Source organism: Peromyscus maniculatus, chromosome X (genome assembly GCF_049852395.1).
Source record: "Peromyscus maniculatus bairdii isolate BWxNUB_F1_BW_parent chromosome X, HU_Pman_BW_mat_3.1, whole genome shotgun sequence".
Classification (NCBI taxonomy): Eukaryota; Metazoa; Chordata; class Mammalia; order Rodentia; family Cricetidae; genus Peromyscus; species Peromyscus maniculatus.
The window spans coordinates 82,509,288-82,533,917 of NC_134875.1; the positions used below are offsets into that span (position 1 = coordinate 82,509,288).

The following is a 24,630-nucleotide window of genomic DNA, read 5'->3' on the forward strand; positions in this document are numbered from 1 at the left end:
TATCATGGATGCTCTATTGCCCTCTTTTAGCACTGAGATAAGTAAATTCCTGAAAAACCAGAACCAACTCAGAAAACAGCACGAAAATCAGTAGCAGAGTTCTGAAGCTGGCACAAGGACAATTTTTTTTTTCTCTTCAGAGAAACCTCATTTTTTCTTTTAACAGCATATATATGAACATGTGAAAAGCAATCCCTGAATCTACAAAACGATGCTTAAATAAATCTAAATCACATCCGTAAGTAAACAGAAAAGTAACATGTATCCACGGATTGAAAGACCACGTTGTGTGAATACTGGTCTGTGTGCTGGCCTCTGTGCCTTATAATTGATTCCAGGCTTGGTGGCAGCGCTCTAGGTCTTGTTGCTGAGTTCCCCCACCCACACGCTCTTCGTGTGAGGTGAGGTTGTCAGGGCAACCAATGCGGAGCACTGCGGCCATTCTGTCATGTCTGCTTGACTGCTTGCTGCAGTGCCCACAGCCTTTCACCCGCAGCTCAGGCAAGCCCTGCAGATCCACCAACTTGCCTTTCTCCGTGGAAACCTGCTAACTATGACGTACGAGAGCCGCTGGACTGTCGTCCCCTGCCGACAACAGTGCACTTCGAAATGTGGCTAGAAACATCTGGCTGAAACCTTTGAAGTCAACATCTGTTTGCGAAATTCTCAATAGGTGCTGGCGGCTGTGGAGTGCCTGCGGGAGGGAGACAGGGAGGATCGGAGGATCCATGCAGGTTATTCACCATCGCCAGTCCAGTTTTGCATCAGGAAAATGAGGCATTCTGTCTTTCCATAGACGTTTCATTAAGGCTCTCTGCACTTGCCAGTGTAAGGTTCTCTACTCATCCTGATTACCAGTCTTGGAGGCTCTCTTCATTGTTTGCTTAAGTCTTCCAAGCTGTGGCCTGTAGGTACCAGTTGTGATAGACCCCGGCTTGCATTTCCTTTTACCAGAAGCTTCAGGAGTACAATCACCTGCGACAGTCAGCACCTCCATGGCCTCCTGTCAATCACAAAGTGACACTGAATGACTGTAGGGAGTTCTCAGAGTCCTCAGTCACAGTTGGCAAGGGTACAGTGCTTCACTAATTCATGGAAAGTGTGGAAAGAATTGCAGGTGGTTTTATCCACATTATTCAGGAAGGCAATGCTTTGGTATGGAAACCTCCATTTTTGGTTTTAGGGACTTGCACACTATATGGGGAGATGACACAGAGGAAATTGGGGTCCTCTCTTGGGGTTCTTAGTCACCACTTATAAAGGCATTTAAGAATGGACTCAAATGGAAGCCCAAGGACAATTTTATTACAGTTTAAAAGAAAAAAAAATCCCCATGGCAAACAAGCTGTAAACCGCAGCAGCTGCCACTGAGGAGAATGGAGGATAAAAGGAGAAAAGCCACGTGATTTGAGTTGGAATGGAGGACAGACACATGGTGGGAAGGGGAGCTTCAGAGAAAGAATGAGGAGGCCCAAAGTGTCAGAAAAAGCATCTTTAGGTTCTGGCCAGCAAGACAGAAAAAGAAAAAGCAGAGGTTGTGCCTAAAGATTGCTGGGCCCAGTGGAATGTCATGGTGGCCCATTGTGGCTGCTCTGAGGGAAGACAATGGGAATTCTGGGAAGGAAAAGTACGGTATTTCATTAAAGGAAGCATTCATTATTTAGCCTATTTCTTTAGCATGCCTTAAGGTAAGCCTGCCTTTCTAGGAGTGGCCCCTTGGCTGGGTGATTGACTCAGCACAACTGGGATTCTTATGACTCCACCCAGGCCAGAGAATTTCTCTTAACGGGCATTTATGGCTATTCTAACAATCTGTCTGTTAGCAACATGCCTTAGTGAAGGAGAGAGGCCTCTTCAATGGCATTGATTTTGTGGATGTTGACACTGAAATGTTCCTGCAAAATTATTGAACGGCTGTAGATGGGCTGTGGAAACCACCAGCTGAAGACAGCTGAGTCTGTCACATAGACTTAAAAGTTGTATTCAACAGAATTGCCCAAAGAATGGGCCTAATTTTCGATGGGGAAATTTCATGTTGAATTGGGCAGTGGACAGAACTGGAAAGTGACAGGAGCAGGAGTAGCTCAGACTGGCTTACCCTGCCTTTGTAGGAGGTCTAGAGCATGTGATTTTCAGGGCCTTTGTCTGCTGCCTGGAGAGCAATTCAGAGAGGGTAGAGACCTATAAAGATGAAGATGTAAGTGTAGGCGTTTGGATGGCAGTCTTACTGTCCTAAAAGACACCAGCATAGTCCCATGGCTACAGGAAAAGACTCATGAGACAGGGTTGCTGTCCTTCCAGGAGTTCTCGCCCCAGGAGCTAAGCAAACTATGGGAACTGGAGGAACTGAGTGGCAGTTCTTATCAGTGTGGGGAAAGATAACAGCCATCCGAAGCAGACTTGTTTAAAGATCAGGGCAAGCTTGATGGTAGTCTCTGTTTAATGCAAAGAAAGCCAAGATTTGGCAGTAGATTACGTGGACTTTCAAGAGAGTTCTCAGTGGCAGTTTTAGCTGTAGCTTGTGTGGTATTTCTTGATGTTTGCACGAATCCTTCCTCAAAACAACTGATAGTGTAGTATAAACATTTTTTCTTTGTATATTAGAAGATAGTTTAAAAATAGTAAATTATTTCATAAAAGTAAAAATATTTCTAGGTCCTGATTGTAACTGGCAATTCATAATTCATCATTATCATTTTTCTTAAAATTTGGCCTATTTAAAAAAATCCAGAATAGTAATCCAGTTTGAATCTTTAAAAAAAATGTTTATGGGATGGAGAGATGGCTCAGAGGTTAAATGCATTGGCTGCTCTTCCAGAGGTCCTGAGTTCAATTCTCAGCAACTACATGGTGGTTTACAACCATCTATAATGAGATCCAGTACCCTCTGGCATGCATGCAGACAGAATAATATATATATAGATATATATACATATACATATATATTATATATATAAAAATCTTAAAAAAGTTTTATTTACTTTTATTTTATGTGTTTAAGTTTTTTGCCTGCATATATGCATGTGTACCATATGTGTGCCTGGTGCCCAAGGAGGTCAGAAAAGGGCATTGATTACCCTGGGACTAGAGTTACAGGAGGTTGTGAACCATCCTGTGGGTACTGGGAACCAAACCCCAGTATTCTGCAAGAGCAGCAAGTCCTCTTAACCACTGAGCCGCCTCTCCAGTCTGCTTTGCTTGAATCTTACCTGGTTTGCCAAACTACTCTTCGTAACTTAATTATGAAAATGACAGACCAAAAAGAGCATACAACACACCGTGTGTTCACTTGCCACTTATACCAAGGTTTGGGGTTTCTGGAAATAATGTCAGACTCTGTAGATACTTGGATGAAGTGGAACTTGACCTTGAAAAGGAACCAATATGGATCCTCAATTTTGGACTACAGTTTTAAAGACATTAAAAAAGAAGACTGGTGATATTTAGGGCTTTTTCTTTTTGCCATTTAACAAGTCCTGACTGAAGGTTATAGTTTTAGCACTTCTGTTAAACACCAATTGATGCAAGAGTGAACAAAAATAAACACTATAGGGAAAGATAGTTCTGAATCGTTGACATTTGAAAAAAAAAATTCTGCTTTCCTCCTATGTTTACCTAGTAGAATAACTTGAATCACAGCTGGTAATCATCTATAGAAGATATGCTCTTAGCTGGGCAGTGGTGATGCATGCCTTTAATTCCAGCACTTGGGAGGCATAGATAGGCAGATCTCTGAGTTCAAGGCCAGTCTGGTCTACAAAGCAAGTTCCAGGACAGCCAAAGCTACACAGAGAAACCCTGTCTCAAACAAAACAAAACAAAAACAAAAAAATGCTGGAGAGATGGCTCAGCAGTTAAGAGCACTGGCTGCTCTTCCAGAGGTGCTGAGTTCAATTCCCAGCATCCACATGGCAGCTCACAACTGTCTGTAACACCAGTTCCAGGGGACCCAACACCCTCACACAGACATACACGCAGGCAAAACACCAATGTACATAAAAAAAGAGAAAGAAAAAAGATATGCTCTTGTGTGTGTGTGTGTGTGTGTGTGTGTAAAATCATAAAGCTATAAGTGAAGGGAAAGCATGTGATTAATTTTCAAGTACTCTAGAGTCATATAGTGCACCGGAGAAGAGAGAAAATAGCATATGTTACATATTGTAAAGGACAGTCCACCTAAGTTTAACAGAAATTTCCCAGAATCACGTTAGTAAGCTTTAGAAATATCAGTGCCATCAGAGAATTCCATTAACAACAACCCCATTAAAACTAGGCAGGGACAGTGGTGGCGCACGCCTTTAATCCCAGGATTCGGGAGGCAGAGGCAGGCGGATCTCTGTGAGTTCGAGGCCAGCCTGGTCTACAGAGCGAGTTCCAGGAAAGGTGCAAAGCTACACAGAGAAACCCTGTCTCAAAAAAACCAAAAAAAAAAAAAAAAAAAAAAGATAAAATAAATCTTTAAAACTAGGCAGATGTTAACTATGTGCAGATTTTATTAGACTACCTAGCTTTAAATCTTTATACAATGAAATGCAATGATGAGGTGTAAGAGCAAAAACTCGAAGGGAGCTGGAGAGAAGGTTCTGGGCTTAGGAGTGTGTAGCTAGAGTTTTCCTGCCTGGCCCACAGTCAGGACAAATCTTTGTCACCCGCCAGTCCCACAGCCACTCAGACCCAACCAAGTAAACACAGGGACTTATATTGCTTACAAACTGTATGGCCGTGGCAGGCTTCTTGCTAACTGTTCTTATAGCTTAAATTAATCCATTTCCATAAATCTATACCTTGCCATGTGGCTTGTGGCTTACCGGCATCTTCACATGCTGCTTGTCCTGGCGGCGACTGACAGTGACTCCTTCTGCCTTCCTGTTCTTTCTTTTCTCCTCTCTGTCAGTCCCACCTATACTTCCTGCCTAGCCACTGGCCAATCAGTGTTTTATTTATTGACCAATCAGAGCAACACATTTGCCATATAGAACATCCCACAGCAGGAGTGCTTTCTGCTGAATCATGAGGCCTGGAGTTTGTGTAACAAGCCTGACATCCTGTAAACACCTGCAAATTCAGCTCCAACACCCTCTTATGGCCTCTGTCTATGCACAGGCATACATACCCATGCACATGTGAGCATACACTCACACAGACACATCATACCCATACATAAATAAAATGGACCTTAAGACAAAGACTGGGGCTGGAGAGATAGCATAGTGTTTAAGAGTACTGGCAGATGTTCCAGAGGACCTGGGCTTTGATTCCCTGCACCTGCATGGCAGGTCACAATTATTTGTAACTCTAGTGGTGCCCCCTTCTGGCCTCTACAGGCACCAGGCACACACCTATCGCACAAGCATATATGCAGGCAAAATCCCCATATACATAAAATAAAAATAAAAAAATGTTAAAGAAAAAGAAATACAAAGACCAGAAGATCACTACCAGGCAACGCTTTTGTTGTTGCTATTACATCTAGGCCTAGAAATGGCCTTTTCCTGACTAAATCTACATCCTCTCTTAACATAAAAGAAAAGTAAAATCTCACTTACTGGGTAGTAGAATTGTTTCAATAAATTTTACCAGTGGCTATTTCCATCATGTTAATAGACAATCTTCACTTTCCATGGACTAAAACTATAATGACTCTAGGTCATTTTCTCTTTCAATTTCTCTGCCCAGCATCTAAAATGACAACAAAGGTAGAGGCTGGGTAATTAAGACAGAGCTGAAAAAAATGTGTCATTTGTGTTGTACACCCCCTCCCCTAGCAGATTGCCTTTGTATTTTTAAGCAAACATACATAATAAAAATGAATTTTATTAAAAGCACTATCTTACATATATTATTATAATTTGTTCTTATTGGTTTCCCTCCCCAAGTACCTAGCACTCCCCCCCCTCTCCTTATTCTTTAACCTCTCTCAGAGTAGTCTCCACGTCTGGAGACCTTGTCACATCTATTCCATTATTCTATTTTCTTCCTTCTTTATCCCTCTCTTAAGGCTGCTTCCTCTCCTCTCACAGTCACACACACAGAGAGAGGCTCTGCATATGAGAGAAACATGCAGCATTTGTATTTCTACATGTGGCTTATTTTGTTTACACAGTGATCTCTAGTTTGATCCATTTTCCTGAAAAATATCAGGATTTCATTTTTTGCAATGCTGATTAAATTCCATTTTAAACCACATTTTTCCCCATTTATTTGTGTATTGATGAGCATCTAGGCTGATTCCATTTCCTAGGTATTGTAAATAGAGCAGCAATGAATATGGAGGTGTAAGTATCTGTACAGTAGGATGTAGATTGGTTTAAGTATATTCCTGGAAATGATACAGCTTACCAATGTGATAGTTCCAGCTTTAGTTTCCTTCAGGACATTTCACACTGTCATAGTAGTTGCACCCGTTTCTATTCCTGCCAACAGTGTATAAGGATCCCTTTGCCCCACGTCTTGGCCATCATTTGTTGTCATTTCTTCCTCCCTTCTCTCTTCCTCCTTCTTCCCCTTCTTTTTAAGTGGGAGAGGCATGATTCTATTTGAAAGCCTTTAGGAATAAAACAGTTAAGAGTGGAAGACAGGGCTGGAGAGATGACTCAGAGGTTAAGAGTGCAGGCTGCTCTTCCAGAGGTTCTAAGTTCAATTTCCTGTAACCACATGGTGGCTCACGACCATCTGTGATGGGATCTGGTGCCCTCTTTTGGCCTGCAGGCAAACATGCAAGCAGAACACTGTATACACAATAAGTAAATAAATCTTAAAAGAAAAAAGAGTGGAAGACAAAGGACCAGATAGGAGGAGTTTCTCTTTTCTTTTTCTTCCTTATCTATCTGTCTGTCTATTTATTTATTTTTGCAGTGCTGAGGATTGAACTTATAGTCTCACACATGCTAGGCAAGTCCTTTGCCACCAGGCTACATTCTCAGCCCATGCCATTTGTTTTTTTTTTTTTTTTTTGACTGGAGTGTGATGGCATCTCAAAGCAGTTTTAATTTATAGTTCTCTGATGGCCAAGAATGTTAAACATTTTTCAAATATTTATTAGTTTTTTGTTTGTTTGTTTGTTTTTGTTTTTTCGAGACAGGTTTCTCTATGTAGTTTGGTGCTTGTCCTGTATCTCGCTCTGTAGACCAGACTGGCTTCGAACTCACAGAGATCCGCCTGGCTCTGCCTCCCGAGTGCTGGGATTAAAGGCGTTCACCACCACCACCACCACCACCACCACCACCACCACCACCACCACTCGGCGGCTAATTGCTTTTCTTCTTTTGAGAATTATCTAATAGTAGGTTGCTTTTAAAGTCAAATAAATATATGTTCCCCATTAAGACTCATTGATATATATATATATATATATATATAATATTACATATTTTCTCCTTGTTTTGTGTATCTGTGTATCTATCACCTATCTATCTGTCTATCATATTTGTTTTAATCCTTTATCCCTTTGTTTTGAAACATGAGGTACCAGGACAACCAGGGCTACATAGAGAAACCCTGTCTTGAGAAACAAACAAACAAAAAACAAACAAACAAAAATCCCAAGAAAACCTATTGACTACATCATTGAATTTAAGCGTGTTAACATGTATTACTTCAGAGTATTTAATTTATAGAGTGGGGAGATGAGTACATATCAAAGACTAATTCCTCTTTTAGAGAAGAAATTAGTACATGTTTGATTGTTCAAGATGTTAGGAGGAATTATGATACTATTATTGTCTTTATTTTGAATTCAGTATGTGTTAAGGTGACCCAAGCACCCCAGATGAGCACCAATGACAGACCAAAGTTCAGTTTCACCCTCACTGAAATCCAGTTTAGTGAGACCAATGAGTTTATTGGGGTTTCTTACAGAGATTAGGTGAGGGGTTTGCATGACTACAAAGTTCTGATCTTAATTAACCTTTGAATTCCTATGCAGAATACAGCATCTCTGCAGATCACCTGCAGCTTTGCAGGAAGTAACTGGCTGGAATGCCCAAGGGAGGGTTTTTCCTATTGAATGTCAATAGCTTCATTACCATTACCATAGCATCTTGTTTATCCGCAGAGGAAAAACACTATGCATCCATACAAAGAGCTAGAGTGTTGTTTTGAGTATTTTTCCTTCCATAGCATGGACTGAATTCATCCATTCAGTTGAAGACTTAAGTTGATGGAAAGCCTGGCAAGCAGAAAATTGCTTCTGTCTGACAGATTCAAACTAGGGTATTGATTATTTTTCCAGCATTCGTTAAGTCTAAAGTCAAAGTTCTCAATATTAAGGAAGGCTAGCTGGAGCTTTGTAGTGGATGTTCTTTATCACAAATACATCACCGGGTGGTGGTGGTGCATTCCTTTAACCCCAGTACAGAGGCAGGGGGGATCTCTGTGAGTTCGAGGTCAGCCTGGTCTATGGAGTAAGTTCCAGGACAGTCAGAGCTGTTACACAGAGAAACCTGTCTCGGTGGGGGGTGGGGGGAGGGGGAGAGGGGGAACAAAACAAAAACCCAAACAAACAAAAAACCAAACCAAAACCAAATATATCTGTGAGGCTGTAGAGATGGCTCAGTGGTTAAGAGTACTTTATGCTCTGAGAGAGAGAGAGAGAGAGAGAGAGAGAGAGAGAGAGAGAGAGAGAGAGAGAGAGACAGAGAGAGAGAGAGAGACAGAGAGACAGAGACAGAGAGACAGAGAGACAGAGAGAGAGAGAGGATTTGGGTTTGGTCCCCTGCACCCACATTGGGCATTAGTGACTTCCTGTAATTTCCACTCCAGGGATCCAACACTTCTGGTGTCCATAGGCACCTGCACTCAAATACACATACCCATAGACATACATATACCCATAATTTAAAACAATTAATTCTTTAAAAAAGAATGTGTGCTGTACAAGTTCAGTTCCCAGCATCTGTGCTGGGAGGTTCACAACTACTTTTAACTCCAGCATCCACACACATGTGGTATACAGTCACAGAACAATAATAAATAATAATAAATTATGTTTTAAAAGAAAGAGATGCTCAAGTCATTAGCACTGTGGAAATGTAGATCAAAACTACAATTAGAGGGGCTGGAGAGATGGCTCAGGGATTAAGAGCACTGGCTGTTCTTCCAGAGGACCTGGGTTCCATTCCCAGCACCCACATGGTAGCTCACAACTGTCTGTAACTCCAAGTTCACGGGGATCTGACGCCTTCATATAGACATAGATGCAGGCAAAACACCAATATGCATTAAAAAAATAAATCTTGAAAAGAAAAAATAAAGTAGAAGTAAAAGTATAAAAAGTGACAATTTGAGTACCTTTGGTAGGCCCTGCCAAGGTATGCCCCTAAGAGAATATGCTACCTGCAAGGGTTTGTGCAAGGGTTTATTGGAGGAGGGGGAGGGGAGGAGAGTGGGAGTGAAAGAGATAAAGGCTGTCTTGGACTGGGGGACATGAGAGAGACAGACAGGAAAGCAAGGGGAGCCAGAGCAAGAACAAGGACTGGGACGGTGGGGCACTTTTAAGGGTTGCACTGTGGCATAGCTGGGACGGCGGGGCATTTTTAAGGGTTTGACGGTGGGGCACTTATTTTTTGTTTTGTTTTGTTGTTGTTGTTTTTTTAAATTTTATTTATTTTATTTTACAATACCATTCAGTTCTACACATCAGCCACGGGTTCCCTTGTTCTCCCCCTCCCACTCCGTCCCCTTACCCCCAGCCCACCCCCCATTTCCACCTCCTCCAGGGCAAATCCTCCCCCCGAGGACTAACATCAACCTGGTAGACTCAGTCCAGGCAGGTCCAGTCCCCTCCTCCCAGACTGAGCCAAGTGTCCCTACATAAGCTCCAGGTTTCAAACAGCCAACTCATGCAATGAGCACAGGACTTGGTCCCACTGCCTAGTTGCCTCCCAAACTGATCAAGCCAATCAACTGTCTCACCTATTCAGAGGGCCTGATCCAGCTGGGGGCCCCTCAGCCTTTGGTTCATAGTTCACGTGTTTCCATTATTTTGGCTATTTTTTTTTCAATAATTGAGTAAAACTGAAATTTATTATAAGCCACAGTCGTCCTAGGGACCTCCATGCTATATATATAGCCTCTATGGTTCTATGGGTTGTGGTCTGATTGTTCTTTATTTTATATCTAGAATCCACCTATGAGTGAGTACATACCATGACTGTCTTTCTGGGTTTGGGTTACCTCACTCAGGATGATTTTTTCAGTTCCATCCATTTGCCTGCAAATTTCATGCTTTCATTGTTTTTCTCTGCTGAGTAGTACTCCATTGTGTATATGTACCACATTTTTTTCATCCATTCTTCCGTTGACGGGCATCTAGGTTGTTTCCAGGTTCTGGCTATTACAAATAGTGCTGCTATGAACATAGCTGAGCATGTATCTTTATGGTATGAATCAGCAATCCTTGGGTATATGCCCAAGAGTGGGATGGCTGGGTCTTGAGGTAGTTTGATTCCTAATTTTCTGAGAAACCGCCATACTGATTTCCATAGTGGTTGTACAAGTTTGCATTCCCACCAACAGTGGAGGAGTGTTCCCTTTGCTCCACATCCTCTCCAACATTGGTTGTCATTGGTGTTTTTGATCTTAGCCATTCTAACAGGTGTAAGGTAGTATCTCAGAGTTGTTTTGATTTGCATTTCTCTGATGATTAAGGATGTTGAGCATTTCTTTAAATGTCTTTCAGCCATTTGTAGTTCTTGTTTTGTGAATTCTCTGTTTAGCTCTTTAGCCCATTTTTTTAATGGACTGTTCAGTACTTTGATGTCTAGTTTCTTGAGTTCTTTATATATTGTGGAGATCAATCCTCTGTCAGATGTGGGGTTGGTGAAGATATTTTCCCATTCTGTTGGCTGTCTTTTTGTCTTATTGACTGTGTCTTTCACCCTGCAAAAGCTTCTCAGTTTCGAGAGGTCCCATTTATTAATTGTTGTGCTCAGGGTCTGTGCTGTTGGTGTTTTATTTAGGAAATGGTCTCCGGTGCCAATGCGTTCAAGAGTGCTTCCTACTTTCTTTTCTATTAAGTTTAGTGTAACTGGATTTATGTTCAGGTCTTTGATCAGTGGGGCACTTTTAAGGGTTGGACGGTGGGGCACTTTGAAGGGTTGGACGGTGGGGCACTTTTAAGGGTTGGACTGTGGCAAATGGGATGGTGGGGCACTTTTAAGGGTTGGACAGCGGGGCACTTTTAAGGGTTGGACGGTGGGACACTTTTAAGGGATGGACAGTGGGGCACTTTTAAGGGTTGGACAGTGGGGCACTTTTAAGGGTTGGACAGTGGGGCACTTTTAAGGGTTGGACGTGGGACACTTTTAAGGGTTGGACGTGGGACACTTTTAAGGGTTGGACGGCGGGGCACTTTTAAGGGTTGCACTGTGGCATAGCTGGGATGGTGGGGCACTTTTAAGGGTTGCACTGTCGCATAGGTGATGGTGGAAAGGCACATGGCATCCAGTGATGATGTAACTGCCTTTGCCGAGGCAGGCTGGCGGCCAAGGCAAGAACAAACAATAACAAAAACTCACTGAGGATGACATAAAAAAAGAGTTTTATACACTTTGGGTAGGAATACAAATTATAGTTATTATGGAAGTTGATCTAAAATTAAAAAATATCTACGATATGATCCAGCTGTCCTATCTCTGGATAACTATGCAAAAGCAATGAAATCAGTATGTCAAAATGATAGACGTATTCAAATTTATTGCAATCATCATAGTTGAGATATGAATTCAGCTTATGTGTTCATCAGTGGATTAATAATAAAATTTGCTGTATATGTGATTATTATTCAGCCATAAATAAGAATGAAATCTTGTTTTTTTTTTTTTTTTTTTTTTTTTTGGTTTTTTCGAGACAGGGTTTCTCTTGTGTAGCTTTGCGACTTTCCTGGAGCTCACTTGGTAGCCCAGGCTGGCCTCGAACTCACAGAGATCCGCCTGCCTCTGCCTCCCGAGTGCTGGGATTAAAGGCGTGCGCCACCACGCCCGGCGAAATCTTGTTTTTTTTTTTATGTAGAAAAATGTATGGAATAAAAGTATTTCATTAGCTGAAATAGGATTAGCATAGGCAGACAAATACCATGTGTTCTTTCTCATAAGTGAAAGCCAAAATGTCAATCCAAAGGTTGGATAGTGTTATCAGAGGTTGGCAAGTATGACAAGAAGAAGATGGGTAAAGACTGGCTAGATTTGATCGCAGCAGATCATGTTTTTGAGTTGAAATATCGCACTGTAAGTTACTAATATGTAAACTTGATATGTATTAAATAATTAAATATAAAAAAAATTTTAGGTATGCAAGTGTTTCTTTAACATAACTGATTTTGTGTCCTTTGAATATATACCCAGTAGCAAGATTGCTGGATCATATGGTAGTTTCGTTTTTATTTTTTGTGGAAGGAACTTCAATAGTCTTTTCATAATGGTTGTGCTTACATTCACATGAGCAGTATGCCAAGGTTCTCTTTTCCTCGACGTTCTTGGCTTCTTTGTTCTCTTTTGTTGATAGTGCGCCCCCTAACAGGAGTGAGGTGATACTTCATTGTGGTTGTCACTTTTATCTTCCTGGTGAAAAATGATATGAAGTACTTTTTGTATAGTTGTTATTCATTTGCTGGTTGTTGTTGTTTGTTTTTGTTTTTTATTTGTTTATTTGTTTTTTAGTTTTTCAAGCTAGAGTTTCTCTGTGTAGCCCTGGCATGTAACCCTGGCTGGATTCCGGAATTCACCATGTAGACCAGGATGGCCTTGAACTCACAGAGATCTGCCAGCCTCTCCTGGGATTAAAAGCATGTACCACCCTGCCTGGCTTGTGCGTCATTGGTTCTTTTACCACTTATAAAACCACATTTTTTCTATTGAATTGTTTCTGTTCTTTATATAATGGCTTTATTCCCAGGCAGATGTATAGGCACTAAATATGTCTATAATCATGTAGGTTAACTCTTCATTCTGTTGATTGTTCCTTTTCTATGCACATACCACATTTTCCAAACAAATACAAAGCCATATTAATTAACTCCAAGGTTTATTATCATCATCAGCAGTTTAGCAAGCTCTTTCCTACTCAGTTTTCAACCTAGAGTGATTTTAAGACATTCCCCAATCCCCAAATTCTGTGAGCTCCATTCTGAGTTTAGAGAGGAGTTGGGACAATATTGAGCTAGGGGGTGTATTGGAAGATTGAGCTTATAGCTCTGGCTTCCCAGAGATATGACTCATGTTTATTGTTTTAGATAGGAGACTCTGGTATTCGTTTTGATGTTTACTGTCCAGGAATAGGTCACGTCTAATAAGTACGTCACCTGCATGATCTCAAAACAGTGTAGTCTGTTGCATTTTGTCGGAGTTGATGTGAGAAGACTTTGTTGATCATCATGTGGCCCTCCTGGTGGGAAAAAGGTACAGTCTCCACTGGGATGTCACTTCATTACCCTGCCCCTCTTATTTCCTCATGTAATCAATCTGAAGGTGACACTCTTACCCACGTCCACTGAGGAGATCCAAGCGAGAAGCCCAAGACTAGCTTCTCTTGAATGCTGAGGCTTTTCTTTCTGTAGGAATTATGAGGTCTAAGAAAAGAGCTTCCTACTTTGTCTAGGGGTTGGAGGTCTTATCTGTCATATTGGAGCAACAGACCCTTTTAACAGTTCACATGGCTTTGATATGCAGCAGGGTTCCTCCCCAGCCCTCCTTTCTTCAAGGGTTATATTGCAAGGAAAGGTGAGGATTTTCACAGCAAATAAAAGGGCTCTCCTAGTCTTTATTGTTTTGAGGAGGAAAAACTGTTAGAAGGGAGGCGTTTATGACCCATTGGTCACACTGGAATAAACCTTACCAGTTCCTTTCTCTCATCAAGTTGAGTCTGGCCTCCGGTTATATATAATGAGGAAGGTCTCATAATCTTTCCAGGAGAAGAGGATTCTCTTTTTATCTGAAGAACACTGAGAGGATGGAGGATGGGTTGCTGGGAAGGAAGCTCCTTAAATCAGTGAGAAGAGCCGGGATACAAAATAGCGATGCTATCTGTTGATGGTTACAGTCCTCACAATTCCCTGGCTGTGCTTTACTGAGGAGAGGCTTGACGTTGATCAAGTAAACCTGTGCAAGTGGGTTTTTAAATTTTCCCTGAGTAAGTTTTCCCTTGCAGTGTGTGCAAATAGCTTTAAAATTGAGAGACAACATTAGAATTCAATCGAAAGCTCAGGATTTTTAATTACAAAACTAAGCAAACCCATAAAGACCATTTTCCCCTAGACCAAAAAGTTTAGAGAGAGGGAACCAAAGAAGAAATACAATAACTCCAGTGACCATATGCTAACTAAACAGTTCTATATTAAGGCCCTGAAGAGTCTGATAACTCAGCTAGGTAAGTTAAAACTTCATGCTGCACATTGCTTGCATCGTTTCCTTAGGAATCAGGCACTCACCTAGCGGTTACTTGTGGTGGGAAGGAAAGAGAAGTGATAGTCTAATGCAGAATTTGGTTTATTTTCTTTCCTCACTATTACTTTGAGCACCCTTTAAAAAAGTATGTGTGTCCTTAAATTTTATTATAAAAATATTGCAAATAAAAAAGTCACACACTGAAATTAGCCAGACCCAAGAACTCACTGAACATCTATACACTTAGAACAACCATTCTAAACAGAAGTTGTGAACCTTCACATTGAATTTTATACTCTCACTGTTGAATATATTTTTATGCACCTATTCACAACCAAAAAAAATCCATGGCAGAGTTAGAACTAGAAAAACAATTAGCTTTATGTCCCCTTCATAAGTCATGTCCATTACCTGCATTCAGTCTTTGCTCATTTCATAATATTCAGCCTTTTTTGTTCTCTTTTCTTCGTGTTACACTGTACCCATGTGTATTTTTGTTATATATATTATTGGCTAGATTTTGAATTTGAGGAAGAATATATGGGGTTTTTTCCTGAGATTTTGTGACTCCACTTAATATTATTAGTTCTAAGTCCATCCATTTTCCTGAAAATTTTGAGTACATCTTTGTTTTTCTTTCTTTTTTTTAAATCACCCTCTATCCTTAATTCTCCATTAACAACACTGCCCAGTCCTTCATGCTTCCCACTAGTCCTTCAAGAAGGGTCCAGCCTAAGTATTACCAATGGGCTGAAACCAGTTTCCTTATATATAAAACGAGGCTGTTGGACCTCAAGGGACATTGGATGAGTCTGTGACTCTGAGTTCGGTGTTCTCTAAGTGAAGAAAATGAGAAATTGGGATGAATCAAACAGAATATATTAGAAATGCAAATATGACTATTCTTCCAAATGTGTGCTTGAGACGAGTTACCAAAGGTTACAGCTAGAGAAAGGATTTTTAAAAATTGGATTACTTAAGCAAAGATGACTGAACTACTAGTACTTTATGGCCTTTTCAGAAGTAGAGGGAGTAAAACATCACTTGCCATCAGAGAATTAGCAGATGAGTAATGTGGGAGATGGGACTTAATGGCAGTCTTTAAATATGTGAAGATTTATCGGAATAGCATGGGCAAAGATTGAAATATAGTGTAGAGTCTTCCAAAGAAACACCTAAAAAGGACTGGGAAAGTGTTTTTCCCCCCATTATTTCTTGCTATGTTTACTATTAAATACACTTGTTACTTTTTCAAATACATAAAGAGAAAAGACTTACTTCACTGGGTAATTTATCTTTTGTTTGTTTGTTTTTAGATAGGGTCTCACTATGTAGTTCTGGTTGTCCTGGAACTAACTATGTAGATCAGGCTGGGCTCAAACTTACAGAGATCAACCTGCCTCCATCTCCTGAGTGTTGGAACTAATGATGTGTACCATCACTCCCAGTTCAGAAATTTGTATGTGGAGAGAGAGGGGGCACTGATGGAGTGAACCCAGAGCTTGGTACATACTTGGCAAATAATCACTTAGCAACATCCTCAGCCCCTATACCCCACTGTAGGATAAGTAGGAGCTCCTAATCTTGATAGTACACTGGAGGAATTTTGAAGCCTACATTCTGGGGCCCTACTGTGGTCCCCATGAATCAGAATCTCTGGCATTAAAAAACAACTACCAAAATCGATCTAGGGCCTGCTTTGTTTATGTCTCTGCAGTCTTTCTGTCACGAAGGAGAACCAGCAGACTGGAAAGTTATGTCTGCTGCTTCTGTGCTGCTGAAGGTATGGTTTTGGAAATGTTCCTTGTGAAAAACTCACCTTTAACTAGGAATCATATGTTTCATCTGACAAACCTACTCCACCCACAACAATGCCAGGAAGAAAGCTCCCTAGATTATTCCCTGCACCAGCAACCCTAGGGACCAGTATTCATGGGGCTAAAACTCCTAGGATAAATGCTTCTAGGAGCAATGTTCTGAGCAACAACCTTGGAGTTCAGTTTCTGGGAATAATGCCCCCAGAATCACTACTTTCAAGAACAGTAAACCATGGTCAAAATTCCAAGACAGAGGTTCTTAAGAAGAAGGTTTCAGCAGAGGGTGGTGTACCTGGGAGTCAGAGGCAGGCAGATCTCTGTGAGTTCGAGGCCAGCCTGGTCTATAGAGTGACTTCCAGGACAGCCAGGGCTGTTACACATAGAAACCCTGTCTCGACCCCCCCCCCAAAGTTTTCTTAGGAAAGTATTTTCTTATTATGTTACCGGGGAAAAGATTTCCAGAAACAGCTGTGTTTGTATTTGCATCTTGAAAGCTAAGCCAAGTGATGCATTGTATGTGAAATAATAAGTCATCCAGAGATATTTCAATTGAAGAGACCAACACTCTCTCTGTGCTCACATTTTTCCAGTTTGAGAGATCTGAATGCAGACTGAGTACCACATTTTCTTAGAAAGGATGCTTCTAACTCTTCCCTTATCCTCATGCCTCCTCTTAGTACGTAGAGTTTTAAATAAAGATATGAAATTAAACTGGGTGGTGGTGGGAAATTCCCTTAATCTCAGTACTCAGGAGGCAAGGCAGGTGGATCTACGTGAGTTCGAGGCCAGCCTGGTCTACAGAGCAAGTTCCAGGACAGCCAGAACTGTTCCACAGAGAAACCCTGTCTCAAAAAACAAACAAACAAAAAAAGATATGAAATTAAGTGAAGTCCATAAATCTTAATTATTTATTTGTATATGTACCAAGTATAGCAATGATTCAGATCAAATGTAGAATTTTCTGTCACCCAGAAGCTTCTACCCACACTTATTACTTATCCTGGAGATGAATTATATTATCATCGGTAAAGTTTGCCACTACTGTTATGTCATTAAAAAAATTTGTGTATTGTTCATTTTGTTCAGCATAACATCTGTGAGATACATCTGTCTTCTTGAATAATCACTGATTCCTATTTATTGATGAACTTTATTCCATTGTATGAATGTAGAAAATAAGGGTTTTAATTCTCCTTTTGACAAAATTTCTCCAGAGTTCAGCAATTAATAAAAACAAAGTTTCTATAAAATTCTTGTAAATATTTTTGTTGGGTAGATACATTTATTTCTCTTGAGACTATACAGCATTGGAATTGTAGAGTAATTGAGTATGTTGAAAGTTTCTACATAGCAAAGCAGATCTCCAAAGACAACCTATTTGTGTTTCTGTCACCAATATTCAATTTGTTCCATATACTTGCCAAAATTTATGATCCTCATATTTCTAACTTTATATAATCATGTACATGCATATACTGAGGTTTAGTTATGATTTTCTCCATATCTAAAGATGCTTAATGTATTTTCATATGTTTATTGATCAATTGTAGATTCTTCTTCTGAAGGGCTTGTTACAGTTTTTTCCCATTTTAATTGAGTTACTGTCTCTGTCTTTTTTCACAGGGTGCCCTTCATGCCCACATTTCCAGCAGCAGTCTTTTCATGATGACTTAGCCATAATTGAAGATGGTATTCTCTTCCTGTAGCCATAAGTTTTCACAGGTCCTGCCCTGCCTTCGGTCCCACATTCCTCGGGTCTTGCCCTGCCCCACAGTCCCTTAGTCACTTATAAAATAATCATTCAAAGGCTTAATATTAATTACCAATTGTATGGCCTATGGCAGGCTTCTTGCTAGCTAGCTCTTATAACTTAACCCATTTCTATTAATCTATAAGTTGCCACGTGGTCGGGGTATTATCAGTCTGCTGACATCTTCTTGCTCCTTCCGCGGTGGCTGGCATGTCTCTTCTCTCCTTTCTACTCTTCATATATATGTTTGGATTTCCCATCTGCCTCTAAGCTGCCTCACCGTAGGCCAGTGCAGCTTTATTTATCAACCAATCAGAGCATCACATATTCACAGCATACAGAAAGACATCCCACAGCATCTTACCACAGCGTCCCTACTTCTATGTCCACACTAGCAGAATCATTAACACCTGAATTTCAGTCAACAGTGTATTTAAGGTGGTACGGACTTTGTTTTTGATTACCCCATCTGTGTGGTGACAGTGGGGCCAAGCAGTGTTCAGGGCTTCCATTTTCATTCATCAGCAATAAAGGAGATGGTCAGTGAGGGGCAGGACTAGCCAATACATTGCTATCCCTACTGATTTCGGTGGGTACCGATGAGGAACTGTGTGTCTATCCCCACAAGACAGTCATGAGATGCTACTGGCCAGTGCACCAATTTCTCAACATCTGGTGTTAGCAAGGCCTGGTGAGATGTGCAACTGCCCCCTCCTCTTAGAAGTAACCAGTGATATGAGTTCGAACTCTGCAACCACAGAGATGATATAAGTGCATTTTGCCGAGAAATTGAACTTATGTCCTGCCAACAGACACAAGGTAGCATTAGGTAGCAAGGTGCTTTTCCCCACCCTGGTTTCAGGGTCACAGCAAGAAGCTACCCTCCCGGGAAACAATAGGTGGGTCAAAGTAGGGCTAGTTAGCACTCCACTTCCCTTCAGTGTTAGTGGGGCCTGGGGGGAGCAGAGAATATAGCCTGGCCCAATGGTAATGAGGTGTCAAAGAGGCAACAATGGGGCAGGCCCGCGGGGTGTGAGTGGGAACTCTGCTTTGGGGAGTTAGCATACCCAATAGAGTTTCCAACTTCTGTCCTCACCCAGCAACAATGTAGTTAAGGGAGGCAGTGTGACTTGCTCCTCCACGACCTAATGTCAATAAAGGCCAGGTGGAAGATGAAATTCACCACGACCACCCCACAAAGAAGCAGCCTGAGACATGCAGAACAGTGCCGGGCAATGTCTGGGTCTCCTGCTTTGACATCAATGGAAGCATGAGGATGTTAATGTTGCGTGTGTTCACATGGACTCATCAAGGCAGAAGTAAGTTTGAGGTGCTGCGATCTGGTACTATCTTCTACACCTTTCATGGCAGTAATGTCAGCAATGCCAAGTAAGGAAATAAATGTCCTCCACCCCCACCCTAGTAAGGGACAACAGAAGCAAGCAAGCCAGTGAAAAGCAGCCGTGATTACATAGTGCTTGTGCAAACAGGGCCAGTGGTGCCCAGCGGAGTTCAAAACTTTCACTCCTAGGAAGCAGTGCCAGACAGCAATTTTGTTGCTAGGGGCAAGGGTCACACCTGGAACTGGAAGTTCCTAAGAAATCTCTTCAGTTTTAGGTCAGCTGACAGCCTGAAGACTATCATCCCTGTTTGTGTTCAGCTGCAGCCATCACGTAGGCTTATTTAAATTTAGATAGATGAATTTTTTCAAAGTTTATGTGTTTGGGCGGACTTTTTGTCTTAAGATACAGTTTTAGGATTTTATACTTTATCTTTTTTTAAATTAAATACCTTCTGGTGCCACATTACATACTTGTAGTTCAACCAATCACACTTGCTGCATTTCATTTCTTTTTTCTTTGATTTTTGAGATTATAATACACATACAACATTTTTCCCTTTCTTCTTTATAAACCATCCCATAGACAGTTTCCTGCTCTCCTTCACATTCATGGCCCTTTCCCCTATTAATTGTTATTGCATGCATAGATGTATTGCATTGTGTTGTTTAATGTTTAATAAAGGCTGTTTTGCAATGTGTTTTAGTACATCCTGAGTCAACAGTGTCAAAGTGTAAATGTGTCTTGACTTTTAAGTTTTAAATCTCTATATGACCTTTTTCCATTATGTTGTTACCAAGAGAGACTGATTAAAATTCAGAATTGTACCCAGCTATTGCATTTTTGTTACTAGATTTGTGTGAGTCATGATTTCCTAAATTTAATGTGTGTGTGTGTGTGTGTGTGTGTGTGTGTGTGTGTGTGTTCATGTGTATGTTCCTGTGCATGTATATGTGTGGAGGCCAGAGGACAACTGCAGGCATCTTTCCTAAGGTGTTGTCCACCTCTTTTTGGAGACAGGGTCTCTTACTGGACTGGAACTTGTCAAATAGGCTAGGCTGGCTGGCCAATGAGCCCCAGGGATCCCCATATTTGCCTCCCAGTGTTGGAATTACACGTGTGCATGACCATGCCTGACTTCTTACATTTTTTTAATGTGTGGTCTGGTGATTGAATTTCTGACCTCATACTTGCAACACAAGCATTTTACTGAGATATTGTTCCAGATCCTGTAATATTTTATTATGTATGTATATATGCATACATGCATTCATTTGCAGTTCTGGGGATTATGTGTTCTGTCACCAAGATATATGCCCAGCTCTTTATTTTTATTTTTGGATAGCATTTCATTAAGTTGCCCAGGCCGGCCTTGAACCGTTCTGATTTCAAACTTGAGATCTTCTTGTCTCAGTCTCCTGTGCAGCTGGAGTTGCTGGTGTGTGCTACTGCACCTAGACTTACTAAAGACAAAGTACAAATGTTTGTTTGACAATCAGTGGCACCAGCTGATTTTCAACCTCAGTGTCTCTCAGTCCGTGTGTTCTGACAGACGGCATTCACAGAGGCTTCCCTCCTGTTGCTTTCCTTAGCAGGAGCCCTTCCTGTGGGAGGAAATGTATGTTTCTTGTACAGAGCCCATGAGGGCTGCTGTGGGTCAGATACATGCATGTTGGGAAATGGTGAGTATTTATATTCTATTGGATTGGAAATTGCCTGTGCTTGTTCTATTAAACTCACCCCCAAGCAAATGTTGAAGGATGAATTTAAATCTATAGTGAAATAAATCTGAATCCACTCAATTTGTAGCAACTGAATTCTGAGATTCATTGATGCCCTGCAACTGAAAGTGAGCTGGGGTGATCCTTGTACCTTCAGATCCTTGTGTTTGTTCCCAAGCCACGATCCTCCCCACACCTCTGGCCTGATGTGTACACTTCTTGTTTATCATATGCTTCCTCTAACTTCCACAGCCGGTGCCAAAAAGGCTTGGCATTTTCTATTTTGAATATAACTATTCTGTATTACTGATGATTTGACCATTTTTCAATGAGTGATGGAAACTTCCCTTTATTAAAATATAAAAAAAGCAGACAGACATTGGTCACACATGCCTTTAATCCCAGCACTTGGGAGGCAGAGGAAGGTGGATCTCTGAGTTCGAGGCTAGCCTGGTCTACATAGTGAGTCCAGGATAGCCAGGACTATTACACAGAGAAACTCTGTTTCAGACAACAACAACAGCAGCAGCAGCAGCAGCAGCAGCAACAGCAACAACACCCCACAAACAAACAAACAAAAACAACCCCCCAAAAAACCAACAACAACCCCCTCCAAAAGCAGTAGTAAAGAAATATGGGAGGCACAAGTTAGTTATTTGTTTTTTTAAGTTTGACTTGCATACCTTGTTTCAGTCCAGTGAAACACTGTTTTCTTTTACTGATTACAGCCAAGGATAGACAACACTTTTGGTTTGGGTTTTGGGTTTAAAATAGAAAAAGCTGTGTTTCCTAGTAAACCTTAGCCCACTCCAGCAATGAGACTGGCATGGAGTCAAAGCCAGCCCCAGATCTGACCACAGCAACTGTGGTGGCCCCAGCACCAATAAAGTTGATTGCTGTGTCAAAGTCCCAGGAGACAAAACTGGTCTGGAACTCGTGTCAGGCAGCCTGGAGAGGGGAGCTGCTGCAGGAAAGCTGTTGGTTGAGATGGCGCCTCTGTCCTCTTCAGGAGGGAGGCAGACACCGGCCTGATTAGATCCCTGTACAGAGCAGACCAGAGCTAGAGAAATGAGCCCTGCCTTGGTCGTCTGCAGCTTTTCAGTCTCCTAACAGATTATACAAAGGTGCCACCTGGTGGCCTGAAGTGGTCCTACCAGTACCGGAATTAGCTTAAAGGGAAACATTTAAAAATCTTGGAATGGTTGCGTGTGTGTGTGTGTGTGTGTGTGTGTGTGTGTGTGTGTGTGTGTGTGTGTGTGTGTGTGTGTGTGTGTGTGTGTATGAATGCCCATGAATGCACACACACAGAGCAGAGGTTGATGTCAGGTGACCTCCTCTATCACTAGCTTCTTTATTTTAGTAGCCACAGTGTCTCCCTGAATCTGGAGCTCACTAATTGGCTAGACTGGCTGGTCAGCAAGCTCCTGAGATCTTCCTGTTTTTGCCTCCAGTGATGGGATTATATACGTGCACTGCTATTCTTGGCTTTTATGTGGGGGCTGGGGATAGGAACTCAGGTCCTCATGCTTACACAGCAAGCACTTTACCCACCGAGCCACTTCTCTAGATGATTTTTTGTATGCAAATTCATATCTCATATCTTGTAGCCATGTTTATGGGAGACCAGAACAACAGAGAACAATAACATTTTTAAAAAACACTGAGTGATAGGTCCACTATTGACTGAAACACATTGACCCATTCATTATATGAACGAGTCCCTGTCAATGCTCTTGCTCATCGTGTACCCTCAAGGTCTTCTCACAGAACACATTGCCAATTCCCGTTTTCTTTTCTTTTGAATCTGGGAATGGTGGCATCCACCTGTAATTCTGCATTTGGGAGGTAGATGCAGAAGGACCAGGAGTTTAAGGTTTTCTGCAACTATATACCGAGTTTAAAACCAGCCTAGGTTATACGAGATTCTGTCTTAAAATAGAAAAAAAATTCTCTGCTTTGATTAGTATTGTTCAGAAATTATGATGGATAATAAGCATGTTGAAAGCTTACTTCACCCAAAGTTCCTCTGTAACATTGGGGCATCCAACTCTGGCCTACAGGCCTAGCATATCTGACAGACTTTTTTTCAGAAGTAGGAAATTTTGAAGGACTGTCCTACACTGTCTTGGCAAAGTTTGTCAGTTGCCTTTCTTGTGTCTTGCTGGCCCAGTTTAGACAGTAACTGTCAGCAATTGAGGCAAGGACAGTTTCTTGCCCTAATGGCTAGCTTATGCCATAAAGAAAGCAAACTCCATATTGTGGTGATATTTTGTTCTCCCAATGTATTGTGCATATTAATAAACTTATCTGGGAGTCAGAGAACAGAACAGCCACAATATTAAACATAGAGGTTAGGCAATGATAGCAAGCACCTTTAATCCTAGCATTCCAGAGACAGAGATCCATTTGGATCTCTGTGAGTTCAAAGCCACACTGGAAACAGGCAGGCATGGTGACACACGCCTTTAATCCTAGGAAGTGATGGCAGGAGGCAGAAAGGTGTATAAGGTGTGAGGACCAGGAACTAGAGCCTGGTTAAACTTTTAGGCTTTTAGCAGCAGTTCAGCTGAGATCCATTTGGATGAGGACTCAGAGGCTTCCAGTCTGAGGAAACAGGATCAGGTGAGGAATTGGTGAGGTGAGGTTGGCTGGCTTGTTCTGTCTCTCTGATCTTCCAGCTTTCACCCCAATACCCAGGTTTGTTTTTATTAATAAGAACTTTTAAGATTCGTGCTACACCATATGGAGTTTCTTCAATGCCCATCATCCTCTTTAGAAGTAGATCAGTGATGCCAGGAGCAGACGTGTCTGTCAAGAAAAGTCTAAGTTATTAAAACATTTTAAATGTCATATTCTGTAGGTCTTTGAAGTGTTTGAAGACCATCTGTCTATCTAAATATGTCTGTGTATGACCTTGAAAACATTAACATGACTATAAATTTGACTTTTACAGATGATTATTAATCTGTATTTCTTAATCATATATTACATTTTTAAATGAGCTTCATAAACACAATACCTTAAACAAGAGTAGAAATATACACACAGTATAACAAAATTATCTTTAAATTTGTATCAATAAACCAAAATCCACACCAGTGTAAAATATTTGAGATTAATAGTTGGGTTTTTTTGGATTAAAGTAGATTCAATAATCTATCCTTTTTCCCCTATCATTTCTATATCTTATCCCCCTTTTTCCTTTAGAAAGAGATCTTTGAACTTAACTCCTTTGTTTAGCCTTTTTTCCTAACTATGATCAATAACAATTTGTAATCAACCTCCCTTAAGTGATAATAAATATCCATAACCCATTTTTTGGGAATATGGACATAGTTTTCTAGACTTCTTCCTGTTGATTGGGGGCACTGGTAATCTTTGGTGGGAGGGGGACCCTGAGAAAATTCAGGATTATGATCAAGTCCTGACTGGATTCTGTGAGGAGTCAGCAGCCTTGAAGCTGTTTTGGATGCTGGATCACTTGGACCATCTGTTTTTATTGGTGTCTGGTCCTCTTGCTCTGAAAATAAATAAACTTTTAAAGGTAACACACATATTGCACTAATACAAATATAGATTGTGCATTGTACACAAATCAGCCAAAGACGATTTTTTCTTGTGTTA

At 41.1% G+C, this 24,630-nt stretch overlaps 1 pseudogene; it reads left to right on the forward strand.

The window, feature by feature from the left end:
- The first annotated feature begins 553 nt into the window (after positions 1–553).
- Positions 554–2,382, forward strand: LOC102912619 (UDP-GalNAc:beta-1,3-N-acetylgalactosaminyltransferase 2 pseudogene; annotated as a pseudogene).
- Positions 2,383–24,630: the final 22,248 nt, after the last annotated feature.